Source organism: Rhinoraja longicauda, chromosome 9 (assembly GCF_053455715.1).
Source record: "Rhinoraja longicauda isolate Sanriku21f chromosome 9, sRhiLon1.1, whole genome shotgun sequence".
NCBI lineage: Eukaryota > Metazoa > Chordata > Chondrichthyes > Rajiformes > Arhynchobatidae > Rhinoraja > Rhinoraja longicauda.
This window is the reverse complement of record NC_135961.1, coordinates 47148189-47159186: the sequence shown is the minus strand read 5'-3', so window position 1 is coordinate 47159186 and position 10998 is coordinate 47148189.

Genomic DNA, 10998 nt, shown 5'->3' with positions numbered 1-10998 from the left:
TGAATAGACTGGCATATAGTATATAAACTGACACTGACTGGTCAAGATCTCAGGGATACTCCAAAGACTGGAGTTAGGGTGAAACTAAAGATAAAACCCATTTATCATCTTGCTCACTCCCAAACAGCATAAGTATTCAGACCCTTTGCTATGACACTCAAAATTGAGCTTAGGTTCATCCTGTTTCCATTGATTATCCTTGAGATGTTTCTACAACTTGACTGGAGTCCACCAGTGGTAAATTAAATTGATTGGACATGATTTGGAAAGGCACACACCTGTCTAATATGAGGTTCCACAGTTGACAGTGCATATCAGAGCAAAAACCAAGCCATGAAGATGAAGGAATTGTCCGTAGACCTCCGAGACAGGATTGTGTCGAGACACAGATCTGGGGAAGGGTATAAAACAATTTCTGCTGCATTGCAGGTCCCGAAGAGCACAGTGGCCTCCGTCATTCTTAAATCTCTCACTACTAATGCCTCTCTCACTGCTAATGCCTAACTTTGGAACCACCAGGACTCTTCATAGAGCTAGCTGCCCGGCCAAACTGAGCAATCGGGGCAGAAGGGCCTTGATCAGGGAGGTGACCAAGAACCCGATGGTCACTCTGACAAAGGTCCAGAGTTACTCTGTGAAGATGGGAGAACCTTCCAGAAGGCCAACTATATCTGCAGCACTCCCCCAATCAAGCCCTTATGGTAGAGTGGCCAGATGGGAGCCACTCCTCAGTAAATGGCACATGACAGCTCACTTGGAGTTTGCCAAAAGGCACCTAAAGGACTCTCAGACCATGAGAAACAAGATTCTCTGGTCTGATGAAACCAAGATCGAACTCTTTGGCCTGAATGCCAAGCGTCACGTCTGGAGGAAACCAGGCACCACTCATCACCTGGCCAATACCATACCTATGGTGAAGCATGGTGGTGGCAGCATCATGCTGTGGGGATACGGCAGGAACTGGGAGACTAGTCAGGATCGAGGGAAAGATGAAAGGAGCAAAGTACAGAGAGATCCTTGATGAAAACTTGCTCCAGAGCGTTCTGGACCTCAGAGTGGGGTGGAGGTTCACCTTCCAACAGGACAACGACCGTAAGCACACAGCCAAGACAACGCAGGAGTGGCTTTGTGACAAGTCTGTGAATATCCTTGAGTGGCCCAGCCAGAGTCCGGACTTGAACCCGATTGAACATCTCTGGAGAGACCCGAAAATAGCTGTGCATTGACGCTCCCCATCCAACCTGACAGAGCTTGAAAGGATCTGCAGAGAAGAATGGGAGAAATTACCTAAATACAGGTGTGCTAAGCTTGTAGCGTTATACCCAAGAAGACTTGAGGCTGTAATCGCTGCCAAAGGTGCCTCAACAAAGTACTGAGTAAAGGGTCTGAATACTTATGTAAATGTGATATTTCAGTTATTTCTTTTTAATTACTTTGCAAAAATTTCTAAACACCTGTTTTCGCTTTTTTATTATGGGGTATTGTGTGTAGATTGATGATAAAAAAAATGAATTTATCCATTTAAAAATAAGGCTGTAATGTAACAAAATGTGAAAAAAGTGAAGGGTCTGAATACTTTTGGAATGCACTGTAAACAGCAGTACAAAATTGCAGCTAAGATGTTGTTACATTGACTTTCTCTGAAACCCAAACATAAGGAGATGTTAGGGGGAGATAACTATGACATCTGGGAGATACGCTATCCCAGAGAGTACCTGTTGTAATTAATCATCTTCTATAATTAACTAGGGATGTAATTAGATCTAATGATACTGAATACATGGTGCAACCATTTAAAAACACAAAACATCGGATGTCACCTGTTCTTAATGAAGGGATCAGTGACCTTCTAAGATATCCTCGTGCACATCAGTTGGTACATCGGCACAGAAGATAGCCAGTGTTTGAGATGAGCGACTATGAGAACCTTTTATAACCAGTTGCAACTGTGGAAACACAGATGTAAAATTATCACTTCAATACTGTAAACAATTTCATTCACTATTTTTCCTTCCTAAGTTAAATGAAGTGCATCGCTGTTGGATTAGAGTCAAACACATTACTCATAATGAGAAGTTAGCCATTATATGGAACATGATAGTGGTGCAGCGAACAGTCTTTGTTTACTCTCACCACCAAATATCCGGCACCTCAAATATACTTGCACTGAGACTTTGAAATGATGTTCTGTGTGGTTAAACAGGTGAAATTCAATTCATTAACTGAAATTACTCAAAATAAATCTTCTGTAAAGTAATTTTGCACGGATGAAAAGAGGTTACCTAAAATAGGTTTCCTAGAAGTTACCTGAGATTCAGGTATCACCACAAAGATGTGAGCACAATTGTTTAGGCTGGTTTTCAGTCAAGGTATAAAGCGAATGCTGCATTGTTAAAGGTTCTTTCTTTTGGATTAGACAAAAATGTATATAAAATATATCATGCACTATTTTGAATATGTGCAGAGGAGCATGTTCCTGGCATCTTGTCTAATATTTATCTCCTAACCAGTGCCATAAAGAATTATTTGCTCATCACAACTTTGCCGTTTATGAGAGCTTTCCTTGATTAAATTAGTAACCCTGTTCCAACAGCACCTTGCACCAGGCGCCTTTCAGGGAAGCTTCAAGAGAACATCACTGGGGTTAGAATGAAATTTAAGCCATCCAAATCAAGAAGCATTTCTATAATCAAAGGCAAACTGACAGATCAAAGGTTTTTCATTGATCAAGAACCAATCCCAACTGTGTCAGAGAAGCCAATCAAAAGTCTGGGGAGATGGTATGACTCTAAACTGAAGGACACTGATCAGGCAAACGAGCTTAGGCAAGAAATCATCAAAGGTCTAGCGAACATCGACCGATCCATGCTGCCTGGAAAGCTGAAAATCTGGTGCCTGCAGTTTGGGTTACTACCTCACCTTATGTGGCCACTAACCATGTAAGACATCACCCTCACAAGAGTTGAGAAGATGGAAAGAACAATCAGCTCTTTTGTGAGAAAGTGGTCAGGTGTTCCTCCATGCCTGAGCAGCGTAGGCTTGTGCAGTCAGGGGGTACTTCAGCTGCCTCTCTCTAGCCTCACAGAGGAGTTCAAGTGCACTAAAGTCAGACTAGAGATGACCCTGGCAGAATCGAGGGACACTGTCATCCGAGCTGCTGCCCTAACCCTGGCAACAGGAAAGAAGTGGACGGCTAAGAATGTGACACAGCCCCCCCCCCCCCCCCCCCCCAATTCTCCTGGCACACCCATGCTAGAGACATTTTATAGTAGCTAATAACCTCAGCCAGGAATTTGTGGATGGATCATAAGCAGTGACCATTCAACTCATCACATTGTGTTGCAGCTCTTTGGAAGAATCATCCATTTCATTTCAGTTCTGTGCTGATTCCACATCAACCTGCCTAATGTTCTTATTTGCAACAATGTGCAAAGGTTTTTTGAAGGTTACACATTTCAGGCTCTAACTCACTGTGCACTATTAACTTTCTTCAACACACAGGCAATTTGCAAACCAGGTAGAGAAGTTCAGTACAAGAGTCCAGTACGGGTGTCAGGGGTTATGGGAGAAGGCAGGAGAATGGGGTTAGGAGGGTGAGATAGATCAGACATGATTAAATGGTGGAGTCGACTTTATCAGCCAAATGGCCTAATTCTGCTCTTATCACTTATGACCTTATGAAGAGGGACAAGTTGCATCTGAATTGGAGAGGGTCAACTCCCTTGCGGGGAATCAACCCCCTTGCAAGTCTGCTAGTGTTACTCAGGTGTGTTTAAATGAGTCTGGCAGGAGGTAGGACCTGGTGTAGTAATCTAACGTGTGCAAAAGAAAAGCAAATATAAAGGTTAAAGAAAGCAAGTCCAGTAGCCTGGGGCATTTCAGGGAGCATGGGAGGTTTGATAGGCTAAATTGCATTTACTTTAAAGTAAAATGCCTCACAGAGCAGGCAGGCGAATTCAGAGCATTGATCAGGACATGGGATTATGATGTTATTATGGCGAGTCCGAAACTTGTTGGTTGTAGACGAAGTTTATTGCAGCCGCAATACACGAATACAGAGTTAAACAACAAGGTACAGGACAACCAATACAAACTTACTGTCTTCCTTGAAGACTTCGCCGAACTGACTAAAACGGGCGCCAAACGCGCACCTGACATCGCTGGCCAATCAGCGATGTCGTTCCCTGGACCAATCTCCATGGTCGCGTTCCCACGTGACCTCGCTGGCCAATCCGAGGGTTCGACGACCTGGACCATTCTCTATGGTCGCTACATGACCCCCCCCAGAACCCGAGGTGCGGAACCTAGCTGGGAGCCGGATTTCGCGACCATAACGAGTACGGAGAGGGACAGCCTGAACCACAGGAGCCGGAGGTTCCGGACTTGGAGGAACAGCCGGAACGAGAGGTTCTGGAGGAACTACCGGCACGGGGGGTTCTGGAGGAACTGCCGAAACGGGGGGTCCTGGAGGAACTGTCGGAACGGGGGTTTCTGGACTGGGCGGAACTAACGGAGGTCGGCCTCTCCTAGGGGTTTGACCGACCAGGACTGGTTGATCCGGGTCCAAATGGGCAGGTTTGAGCCGGGACACCGAGACGAGTTCACTATTGCCGCCCATGTCTAAGGTGAAAGTAGCCGTTCCCTTACGTAAAACCCGGAACGGCCCTTGATAGACCTTCTGCAACGGGGCGCGATGGGCATCTTTACGCAGAAAAACAAACTCACAGTCCTTCAGGGAAGACGGTTCATGTACCATGGGACACCCATGACGTGAAGTCGGCACTGGAGCCAGGGAGCCCACCCGTTCCCGGAGAGATGCTAACGCTGATGGGACTGTAGGGAGCAGGGCTGAAGGGTCCGGAAACAGATCTCCGGGTACTCGAAGTGTCGAGCCATATACTAGCTCTGCGGACGACGCACCGAGATCTGGCTTAGGAGCAGTCCGGATGCCCAAAAGAACCCAAGGGAGTTGGTCTACCCAGTCCGGGCCTTCAAGCCTTGCACTGAGGGACGCCTTAAGTTGGCGGTGGAACCTTTCTACGAGTCCATTTGCCTGGGGGTGATATGCAGTTGTGGGTTGTAACTTGGACCCGTACAGTTCCGCCAGCGCGGCCCAGAGGGACGAAGTGAACTGTGGCCCTCTGTCAGTTGTAATAACTGCCGGGACCCCGAAACGAGCTACCCAATGAAGGGCCAAAGTCCTAGCACAAGACGCTGACGAGATATCAAACAATGGGAAAGCCTCTGGCCACCGGGTGAACCGATCCACCACCGTGAGGAGGTGGGTGTAGCCCCGGGAGGAAGGCAAAGGCCCGACCAAATCCACGTGGATGTGGAAAAAACGACAAGCCGGGACCTCGAAATCCTGTACGGGGGGCTGGACGTGTGGCTGGACTTTAGCGGTCTGACAGGGCACGCAGGAACGTGCCCACCCCGCTACCTGTTTCCGCAGGCCATGCCAGACAAACCTCGCTGCTACCAAGGCAGAGGTGGAGCGGATGGACGGGTGCGCCAGCCCATGAATGGCATCGAAAACCCGGCGCTGAAGGGAGGGCGGTACTACCGGCCTGGGACGAGGAAGAGAAACATCGCACCAGACTTTCGTGCCCTCCGACCCACAAGCTACCTGGGCCAACTTCAATCCCGAAGTGGTGGACCGGTAAGCCGAAACGGTATCCGCTAGGAGCTGTGCCTCCGCAAGCTCCTGGGGATCCACTTCGCAGTCCACCGCCGAAATAGGGGGAAAAGCAGGTCTAGACAGGGCGTCAGCAACGGCATTAAGCTTACCCGCGACATGACGGACATCTGTGGTAAATTCGGAGATAGCAGTTAGATGCCGCTGCTGGCGGGCCGACCATGGGTCAGACAATTTCAAAAAAGCAAATGTTAATGGCTTATGGTCCGTAAATACCACAAATGGGCGGCCCTCGAGGAAGTACTTGAAATGACGGACAGCTAAATAGAGAGCTAGAAGCTCTCGGTCAAACGCGCTATATTTCATCTCGGCCGAATTTAGTTGCCGGCTGAAAAACGCTAAAGGCTGCCAACGGCCACCGACCTGCTGCTCCAGAACCCCGCCCACCGCCACGTCAGAGGCGTCAACCGTCAGGGCCGTGGGGGCGGAGGGGCTCGGATGGACCAACATGGTGGCGTCTGCCAAGGCTGCCTTAGCTGCTGTAAAAGCCGACTCTGCAGTCGGGGACCACAACAACTCTACCGGATTCCCCGCAAGGCATTGGAAAAGCAGGCGCAGGACTCGCGCCGCTGCCGGAACAAATCTATGGTAGAAATTAACCATGCCTACGAACTCCTGCAGCCCTTTTACTGTGGTGGGCCTGGGAAAAGCCCGGATAGCCTCTACCTTCTCGGGCAAAGGGGCGGCGCCGGCAGGAGTAATTCTGTGCCCTAGAAAATCGAGAGCAGGCAGGCCGAATTGACATTTGGAGGGTTGGATAATGAGCCCGTGGTCTTGGAGCCGCTGGAACACGGTCCGCAAATGGACCTGGTGTTCCTGCACTGAGGGGCTGGCGACCAGGATGTCGTCCAAATAAATAAACAAAAAGGGTAAACCCCGGCCCACGCGGTCCATCAGTCGCTGGAAAGCCTGTGCCGCGTTCTTTAAACCGAAAGGCATACGCAACCATTCAAACAACCCGAACGGAGTAATAGTTGCAGTTTTCTGTATGTCCTCCGGTCGCACCGGAATCTGATGGTATCCTCGCACCAAATCGATTTTGGAAAACACCACCGCTCCTTCCAGCCCAGATGAAAAGTCCTGTAGGTGCGGTATGGGGTAGCGATCAGCCGTGGTGACAGCATTGAGACGCCGATAATCGCCACATGGCCTCCACCCCCCAGATGCCTTGGAGACCATGTGTAACGGCGAGGCCCACGGGCTGTCAGACTGACGGACAATTCCCATTTCCTCCATCTTCCTGAACTCCGCCCTTGCCACCACCAGTTTGTCTGGCGGTAGTCTCCTGGCCCGAGCGAAAACGGGAGGGCCTTCGGTGCGGATGTGATGGACCACACCGTGCTTAGCCGAAGGTGCGTCAAAACGTTGGACGAGCAGCTCTGGGAACTCTGCCAGAATCGCAGCATACGAGTCGGGGGCCGCGACGACGGCCTGGACAGTAGGGCTGAGCGAGGAGGCGATTGTCGGAGCGACGTGCTCATCTTCGGCAGAGGGTCGGAGGTCGTTACCGCGGACATCAGGAACCAGTGAAAAAGCCCAGAGAAAATCTGCGCCCAGGATCGCTTGCTTGACGTCGGCTATGATGAATGGCCATTCGTACGTGCGGAGGCCTAACACAAGGAACATCTTCCGTGTACCGAAAGTGCGAATTGGGCTGCCATTAACCGCGATGAGGGTGGGACCTGTCTTACCCGATCTGGTTTCGAGGTCGGTCGGCGGCACTATGCTGACGATGGCTCCCGTGTCTACCAAAAATTCTGTGTCCGTGAATCGATCATGGACATAGAGGCGCCGGTTCTGGCCAATCGTAACTGCCCCTATGTACGATCGGCCGAGGCATTTCCCGCGAAGGTACAAGGCAAACGACAGTTGCGGGATTCGTTACCCCATCGTAGGTGATAATAGCACCAGCCGCGCTTGTGCGGATCTTTTTGGCGGGCTTTCGAAGAATTGGTGGGAGACGTGGCGCCATCTTGCCGTCGCTGTGGCGTGGTCACCGATGTCGAGACTTTGTTGATTGAACCACTTGCCTTGTTTTTTGCCGCTATGAGCGCGTCCGCTTTCGCTGCATATGCTTCGGGGTCCTTAAAAGAACAATCCGTGAGCAGCAGTCGGACATCCTCGGGAAGTTTCTCGCGGAATGCCTGTTCAAACATCGGGCAATCCGTATGCTCACCGGCTAGCATCATCATTTCGGCCATGAGGACGGAAGGCAGTTGGTCTCCAAGATCCGGTAGGTGCAGAAGTTTTGCCGCACCACCATGCTTATTAAACCCGAAGGTTCGCAGTAATACCTTCTTCATGGCCTCGTACTTGTCTTCCGCAGGTGAATTTACGATGAACCGCATCACGCGCTTGGTTGTGTCCGGCGATAGAGCGCTGACGAGGTAGAAGTACTTTGTGGATTCGTCCGACACCTTCTTTATATGGAATTGAGCCTCGGCGTGGATAAACCAAGCTTGCGGTGCGTACGTCCAAAATAACGGAAGATGGACGCCCGCCGCGCTTGACTCCGGTGTGCCCTGCTCGCTCATCGTCAACGAGGCGTCGGGTTCCTGCTCAGTCGGTGATCGTCCAGATCACGTCGGGGTCACCAATATGGCGAGTCCGAAACTTGTTGGTTGTAGACGAAGTTTATTGCAGCCGCAATACACGAATACAGAGTTAAACAACAAGGTACAGGACAACCAATACAAACTTACTGTCTTCCTTGAAGACTTCGCCGAACTGACTAAAACGGGCGCCAAACGCGCACCTGACATCGCTGGCCAATCAGCGATGTCGTTCCCTGGACCAATCCCCATGGTCGCGTTCCCACGTGACCTCGCTGGCCAATCCGAGGGTTCGACGACCTGGACCATTCTCTATGGTCGCTACATTATAGTTCTCATTTTCATATGGTTGATGGATGGGCAGGACAGGCAATAATGTTCTGGGATATCAATGCTTCTGGCATGACAGCAATGGAGATAAGAGTGGAGGATCAGAGGCACTATTGATTATGGAACATAGAACAGTAAAGCATAGAAACAAATCCTTTGGCCTACAATGTCTGTTGACCATGATACAGAATTAAACTGGTCCTTTCTGCCTGCATGTGATCCATACCCAGGGCCGTTTTTACAGCATTATGGGCCCCCGGGCAAAGCAGTGTACTGGGGCCCCTACCGTTACTCTCCCCCACCCCCCTTTCCCTACCAGCCCCCCCCTGTCATGCCGGCGAAAAGCACTTACCGAAAAGCACTTAGCGATGGACTTAGGGTGCTACATTGTTGCGAAAAGCACTTACAGATGCTGTGAGAAGCACTTAGTGACCGAAAATGTTGCGAAAAAAGCACTTATTGAACCTACATTTTTAAAGTAGTATTTATTTATTGCAAGTCACTTAACATACACAGATCAGCATGGGGCCCCTATGCTCGTGGGCCCCCGGGCAAGTGCCCATCAGGCCCATGCGTTAAGACGGCCCTGTCCATACCAATGCCCATCCTCACTCACACTGCTACTCAAGAGGATTTATCTTCCCATCAGTCCCTTCAATTGCTGACCTGCTGCAGTGATTCCCATCCCCTGCCACTCTACTTTAATTTGTGAAACACTTTGTTTTGAGTACTATACAGGCAAATCAAACCATACATGTTATTGATTCCCCTCGTGTTCCTGTGCAACACTTCCCTCTTGTACAGGTCCTTGTTGCCCTGGAAGAGAGCCTAATGGTTTATTTTTCTGAAGCCGTCCCTCTTGCACCATCTCCTTGGCCACATTGAACTATACTACCTTTCTACTTATCGTGTCATTAATCATTGCTCCAATCATTTTTTCAAAATATCTGGTTGTGTTTGTAAGATCTTAGCTGCCCCATTTTCTATGTTGCAGAATATATTCATTATAAACCTAGCTGTTTAACACTTGGGGGGGGGGGGGGGGATATGACGTTTGGAGAGCGCAATGGATGAATTCATTATATTTTAATAAACAAATTACCTTCTCTGGTGAATCAATCCAGAACCTGATTGTTGTAGGTATTTCAAACTTTGGTTTGGTCACTTTTGGAGTATCGTGTGTAGTTCTAGTCAACACCTAATGAGAAGATTGCAGAGACTTTGAGAACATGCAGACAAAGTTTACCAGGATGATGCCAGTTTATTGGTTGGAAAAAAAGATTGGTTAAACAAGGATTGTTTTCTTTTTCCTGAAGCATCAGAGGCTTAGGAGGCAAGGTGATAGAAGGATATAAAATTATGAGAGGCAGGGATAGGGTAGATAGTCAGAGCCTTTTTCCCCAGGATGGAAATGTCAAATATTTGAAGGTATAGATTTAAGGTGAGAAGTGGAAAGTTTAAAGGAGATTTGAAAGGCAAATATTTTTTTTACAGGGAGAAATAGGATCGTTTTGGGAACATTACCAAATGTAATGCTAATGAATGTAGGTATAGCCGCTGAGAATGTCTAAAGAGTTTTGCGCTGTTCTTTTTATTTATCATGAATAAAGTTTAATTTGGGGGAAAAAAAGAAACAGATACCCACAGCACCATTTAAGAGGCATTTATACAGACAAGTGAACAGGCAGGGAATAAAAAGATACAAACGTGCACACATGGTGGGCAGAAGGGCCTGTTCCTATTACGTTCTAAGAGGGTCAAATCAGGAGTAAATCCTGGAAGCACTTTTCTTGTACAACATAACAGAAATTGGGAGCTCTCGCTTTTCCACGATCTCCGAGAAAGCGAGACGTTCCTGGACAAGACCTGCAGCAGAATTGTTACACCGAAGGTACTGGAAGAGAGAAGGTGAGTGAGGGTGAGGAAGGAAGGGAAACTTGGACTACTAGAGCCCCCGGGAGTTGTACCTCTTGGAAACAGGTTCACCCGCTTGGAAGCTGTCAGGACAGAAGACACTGCCAGTCTGAGCAGTGGACATCTGAGAGTCAAAACGTGGCGCTGAGGCAAAGCCGAAGAGACCGACATCAGGCAGAGCAGTGGTAGTAGGGGCCTCCATCGCGAGAGGTACAGACAGGGGTTTCAGCAGCAGCAGGCGGGATTCAAAGACGGTGTGTTGCCTCCGGTGCTTGGGTCTAGGACATCACAGACCGAGTGCAGAGCATCCTCAAGGGTGAAAGCGAGCAGCTGGAAGTGGTAGTGCATGTCAGCACAAACGACATCAGGAAGAAGAGGAAAGATATTCTGCAGCTTGACTTTAGAGAGCTCGGAAGAAAGCTGAAAAGCAGGACCACCAGAGTGGTTATCTCCGGTTTGCTTCCAGTCCCTCGTGCTGGTGCGGCAGGAACAGGGAGCTAGGAGATC